Here is a 6,041-nt window from a genome sequence, read left to right on the forward strand (position 1 = left end):
TAACCAACACAGAATTATAACAATTATAATTATGTAACTATGTAATTATGTAATTTAAAAATGAATGAACACTAAAGAACGAAAACCCCGAAAGGAATCGTTCTACAAAGCTGAAAAATTATATTTTCATTATAAAAATGATATTTTGATTATAAAATAAATTTTTGAATATACTTACCCGGTGAATATATAATAGCTGACGTCTCGGACGGCTCGACAGAAAAACACAAAAACTCGCGAGCGATCGCCATGAAGGTTGCGGGTGTGCCCACCAGCGCCAACTATCGGCCAGATACCGCATATACATGTAAACAGCTCCAGTTCTTCTCATCCCGCTGGGTCTCTATCGGGGAGGAAGGGGGGGTCTTTAATTTATATATTCACCGGGTAAGTATATTCAAAAATTTATTTTATAACTAAAATATCATTTTTAAATATTAAACTTAGCCGGTGAATATATAATAGCTGATTCACACCCATGGTGGTGGGTAGAGACCAGTATTAATACAGTTTACGGCGTATATGCTTAGAGTTTTTGACAGTTATATCATAACAAAACCCAAATAAATATAGGTACCTGGTAAGGAAGCTGACTCTGACGATTACTCTGCCTTGTTAGTCTGCTTTCCTCACGAAGCCCAGCCATCCTCTTAGGATGCTGAAAGACTCCCAGGAGCTGAAGTATCAAGGGCGGCAACCCATACAACAGGACCTCATCAAAACCCCTAATCTGGGCGCTCTCAAGAAATGACATTTGACCACCCGCCAAATCAACCAGGATGCGAAAGGCTTCTTAGCCTTCTGTACAACCCAAAAACAAGATTAAAAACATTTCAAGAGACAGATTAAAAGGATATTGGAATTAAGGGAATGTAGTGGTAGAACCCTCACCCACTACTGCACTCGCTGCAACGAATGGACCCAGTGTGTAGCAATCCTCATAAAGAGTCTGGACATCTTTTAAGTAAAATGATGCGAATACCGACTTGCTTCTCCAAAAGGTCGCGTCCATAATACTTCGCAGAGATCTATTTTGCTTAAAGGCCACGGAAGTTGCTATAGCTCTTACTTCGTGTGTCTTAACCTTAAGCAAGCAACGGTATTTTTCACTCAAGTGAGAATGAGCCTCTCGGATTAAAAATCTAATAAAATATGACAAAGCATTCTTTGACATAGGTAATGATGGCTTCTTAACTGAGCACCACAAGGCCTCAGATCCACCTCGTAAGGACTTAGTACGAGCTAAGTAGAACTTAAGAGCTCTAACTGGACACAGTACTCTTTCAAGTTCGTTGCCTACGATCTCTGACAGGCAAGGTATATCAAATGACTTAGGCCAAGGACGAGAAGGCAGTTCATTTTTGGCCAAGAAACCAAGCTGAAGTGAACATGTGGCTTTATCTGTGGAAAAGCCGATGTTCTTACTGAAGGCATGAATCTCACTGACCCTTTTAGCCGAAGCCAAGCACACTAAGAAAAGTGTCTTGAGGGTGAGATCCTTCAGGGAGGCTGAATGTAATGGCTCAAACCTGTCTGACATCAGGAACCTTAGGACCACGTCTAAGTTCCATCCAGGAGTTGCCATACGACGTTCCTTAGAGGTCTCGAAAGACTTAAGGAGATCTTGGAGATCTTTATTATTGGAAAGATCTAAGCCTCTATGTCTAAAGACTGAAGCCAACATGCTCCTGTAGCCCTTAATAGTGGGTGCTGAGAGGGAGCGAACATTTCTCAGATGTAAGAGAAAGTCTGCGATTTGGGCTACAGAGGTACTGGAAGAGGAAACAGATGCTGACTTGCACCAGTCTCGAAAGACTTCCCACTTCGACTGGTATACTTTGATGGTAGAAGCTCTCCTAGCTCTCGCAATCGCTCTGGCTGCCTCCTTCGAAAAGCCTCGAGCTCTTGAGAGTCTTTCGATAGTCTGAAGGCAGTCAGACGAAGCGCGGGGAGGCTTTGATGAAGATCCTTTACGTGGGGCTACCGTAAGAGATCTATCCTTAGAGGAAGACTCCTTGGAATGTCTACCAGCCATTGAAGTACCTCTGTGAACCACTCTCTCGCGGGCCAGAGGGGAGCAACCAACGTCAACCTCGTCCCTTCGTGAGAGGCGAACTTCTGCAGTACCTTGTTGACTATCTTGAATGGTGGGAATGCATACAAGTCCAGGTGAGACCAGTCCAGTAGAAACGCGTCCATGTGGATCGCCTCTGGATCTGGGACTGGCGAGCAATAGATTGGGAGCCTTTTGGTCAACGAGGTGGCAAAGAGGTCTATGGTGGGTTGACCCCAAGTCGCCCAAAGACTCTTGCACACGTCCTTGTGGAGGGTCCATTCCGTGGGGATCACCTGACCTCTCCGACTGAGACAGTCTGCCAAGACGTTCAAGTCCCCCTGGATGAATCTTGTCAACAGGGAGATGCCTTGATTTTTTTACCATATGAGGAGGTCCCTTGCGATCACGTACAGTGTGTGGGAGTGAGTGCCTCCTTGCTTGGAGATGTACGCCAAAGCTGTGGTGTTGTCTGAATTGACCTCTACCACTTTGTTTCGAAGAATGCTCTCGAAACTCATCAAGGCCAAGTGGACTGCTAATAGCTCCTTGCCGTTGATGTGCATGCTCTTCTGAACTGAGGTCCAAAGACCCGAGTATTCCCGACCGTCCAGAGTCGCACCCCAACCCAAATCCGACGCGTCTGAGAACAACACGTGGTTTGGGTTCTTGACTGCTAGGGACAGACCCTCTCTCAGACTTATGTTGCTGTCCCACCAGTTCAGGCATGCTTTTACTGGCTCGGAGACCGGGATTGATACAGCTTCTAAAGTCTTGCTCTTGTTCCAGTGAGAGTCTAGATGGAACTGGAGAGGGCGAAGGTGAAGTCTCCCTAGCGAGACAAACTGCTCCAGGGATGACAGAGTCCCTACGAGACTCACCCAACTTCTTACTGAACAACGTTCTCTTTTCAGCATGAATCGGACTTTGAGCAGGGCTTGTTCTATTCGGGTGGCAGACGGAAAAGCCCGAAAAACTAGACTGCGAATCTCCATCCCCAAATAGAGAATCGTCTGGGATGGAATCAGTTGAGACTTTTCTAAGTTGACCAAAAGTTCCAACTCCTTTGCCAGACCCAACGTCCTGTGTAGATCCTGCAGACAGCGATGACGGGACGATGCTCTGAGAAGCCAGTCGTCCAAGTACAGGGAGGCTCGAATTCCCGATAAATGAAGGAATTTTGCCCCATTCCTCATGAGCCTCGTAAACACGAGAGGAGCAGGACTGAGGCCGAAGCACAGTTCTCGAAACTGGTACACCACATCCCTGTAAACAAACCTCAGAAACGGTTGGGAATCCGGGTGTATAGGAATGTGGAAGTACGCATCTCGCAGGTCGAGAGAGACCATCCAGTCTCCCTCTCTGACCGCTGCTAAGACGGACTTCGTGGTCTCCATCGTAAATTTTGTTTTCGTAACAAAAACGTTGAGCGCACTGACGTCTAGCACTGGCCTCCAACCTCCTGTATGCTTTGGGACTAGGAAGAGACGGTTGTAAAACCCCGGTGATTGAAGGTCCGAGACTTTCACCACCGCTCCCTTCTCTAGCAACAGACACACTTCTTGATGTAGAGCTTGTCTCTTTGACTCCTCTCGATACCTGGGAGAGAGGTCTATGGGAACTGTTACTAGAGGAGGTCTGCGTACAAAAGGTATTTTGTACCCCTCCTTGAGCAACAGCACAGACTCTTGGTCTGCACCCCTCTTCTCCCAGGCCTGCCAGAAGTTGTTCAGTCTGGCCCCTACCGCTGTCTGAGGACGTGGGCAGTCAGACTCTGCCACGGGAGGACTTGGCTCCTCTCCTCTTACCTCTCTTTCCCTCGGCACGAGAGCCTCCCCTGCTGGGAGCTCTGCCACGAAAGGGCGGGATAAACCTAGACACAGGAGTCTCGATTCTGGGTCTCACAACAAAGGATGAAGAAGGAGCGCCCTTGTGAGCAGAAGAAGCCATCAGGTCATGTGTGTCCTTCTGCACAAGCGAAGCAGCAATGTCCTTAATCAGCTGTTGTGGAAACAAGGCAGCCGATAAGGGAGCAAAGAGCAGTTCCAATCTTTGACAGGGAGTAACTCCTGCTGAAAGGAAAGAGCAAAGGGTTTCTCTCTTCTTCAAGACTCCAGACGTAAAGGTGGAGGCGAGCTCATTGGAGCCATCGCGGATGGCTTTGTCCATACAAGACATAATAAGTAAGGAAACATCTTGGTCAGCAGACGAGATCTTCCTACTTAATGCTCCTAGAGACCAATCTAGAAAGTTAAAAACTTCGAAGGCCCTGTATACGCCTTTAAGGAGATGGTCAAGGTCCGAGGAGGACCAACAAATTTTAGAGCGTCTCATGGCCAGGCGACGGGGAGAGTCTACGAGGCTTGAGAAGTCACCCTGGGCAGAAGCAGGGACTCCCAAGCCGAGAACTTCTCCCGTGTCATACCAGACGCTCGATCTAGAAGCTAGCTTAAAAGGTGGGAAGGCAAAGGCCGTCTTCCCCAAACTCCTCCTGGTAACCAACCAGTCGCCTAGAAGACGTAAAGCCCTCTTAGAAGAGCGAGAGAGCACTAGCTTAGTAAAGGCAGGCTTGGTAGCAGCTAAGCCTAGCGCAAACTCAGACGGAGGTGAACGAGGAGCGACAGTAACAAAATGATCTGGGAAAAGATCCTTGAAAATCATCATGATTTTCTTAAAATCCATCGAAGGTTGCACAGCCTTAGGCTCTTCTACGTCTGATAAAACGTCCAAAGGATTATCATTAGGAGGAGGATCAGCAACGTCCTCATCTGAAGGAACCTCGTCCGACAACTGATGAGTCTCAAGCAAGGGAGAGACCTGCCTTGGTGGCAATGCTTGACAAGCAGAGTCCACACGCAAAGGAGCATCAGTAGCAGTCCAGGACGCTACGTCATGTAACTGCTTAATGGACTGACTAGCAACAACAACAGGAGCGGGAGGACGCTCGACGTCAAGTCGAGACTGCCTTGACTGCCTAGATTGAGCAGTTAAAACAACTCTTGACTGCGGTGCTTGACGCTCAACGTCAAAACAAGTCAACTTAGCTGGTTGGCGAACGTCCTGAACGTCAACACGAGCATGCGGCAGCGGCTGAACGTCCACAAGCGGCTGAAAGTCAACACGGGACTGCATCGAGTGAGGCTCCAAGTCACGTGACTGACGTGACTTTGTAACGTCAACGTCAACAGGACGAGCAAAGGCTCGTTTGGGCGGCTGACGGCCAGGATCTCGATCAGCGTAACGGCGAGGATCATCGTGAACCTGCTCAACAGTATACTCTTCCATAAGTGAGGCAAGCTTACTCTGCATATCCTGCAGGACAACCCATTTAGGATCAACGGGAGTCGGTACGGGTCGAGACGATGGTAACGTCTGTGACGGCAAAACATTGCCTAAACTAAGACTCTCGGAGCCCGTGTTACGCTCTTGTTTAGGCGGCGATCAGTCTTCCGATGACTGCACAGGGTCAGAGCTGTCCCAATGGCTACAGCCAGGACGCTGGACCTGTCCTGAAGGGACTGACTTCCGCTTTAAGGGTCTAGAAACCTTGCTCCACGGTTTCTTACGCGAGAAGCCTTCGGATGACGAGGAGAAAACCGCCTCGCTCGTCTTATGGTAGGGGCGGTCTTGACGAGACACGCCCGAAACCATAGAGGGAACGTCTGTTCGTTGGTTAAAGCCTCTCGTCCCCATAAGTCCTACGACATTACTTCTCCCTGGTGCATGGGAGCTTGCAAGAGGTCTCGGACTAGGCGAACGACAAGCACGAACAGACGAACCCTCGGTCGCAACACTGATAACACTTTGCGCACTAATCACTTTATCCCCACGATTTTCTAATGTGGCACTCTGACACTTTAACACTTTTACATCCGCCATGAGTTGATTACGGTCCGTAGCCAAAGATTCAACTCTCTCGCCCAACGCTTGAATGGCACGCAACATATCCCGCATTGATGGTTCATGAGTGCTAGTAGAAGGTTCAGGC

Source organism: Palaemon carinicauda, chromosome 20, assembly GCF_036898095.1.
Source record: "Palaemon carinicauda isolate YSFRI2023 chromosome 20, ASM3689809v2, whole genome shotgun sequence".
Lineage (NCBI taxonomy): Eukaryota > Metazoa > Arthropoda > Malacostraca > Decapoda > Palaemonidae > Palaemon > Palaemon carinicauda.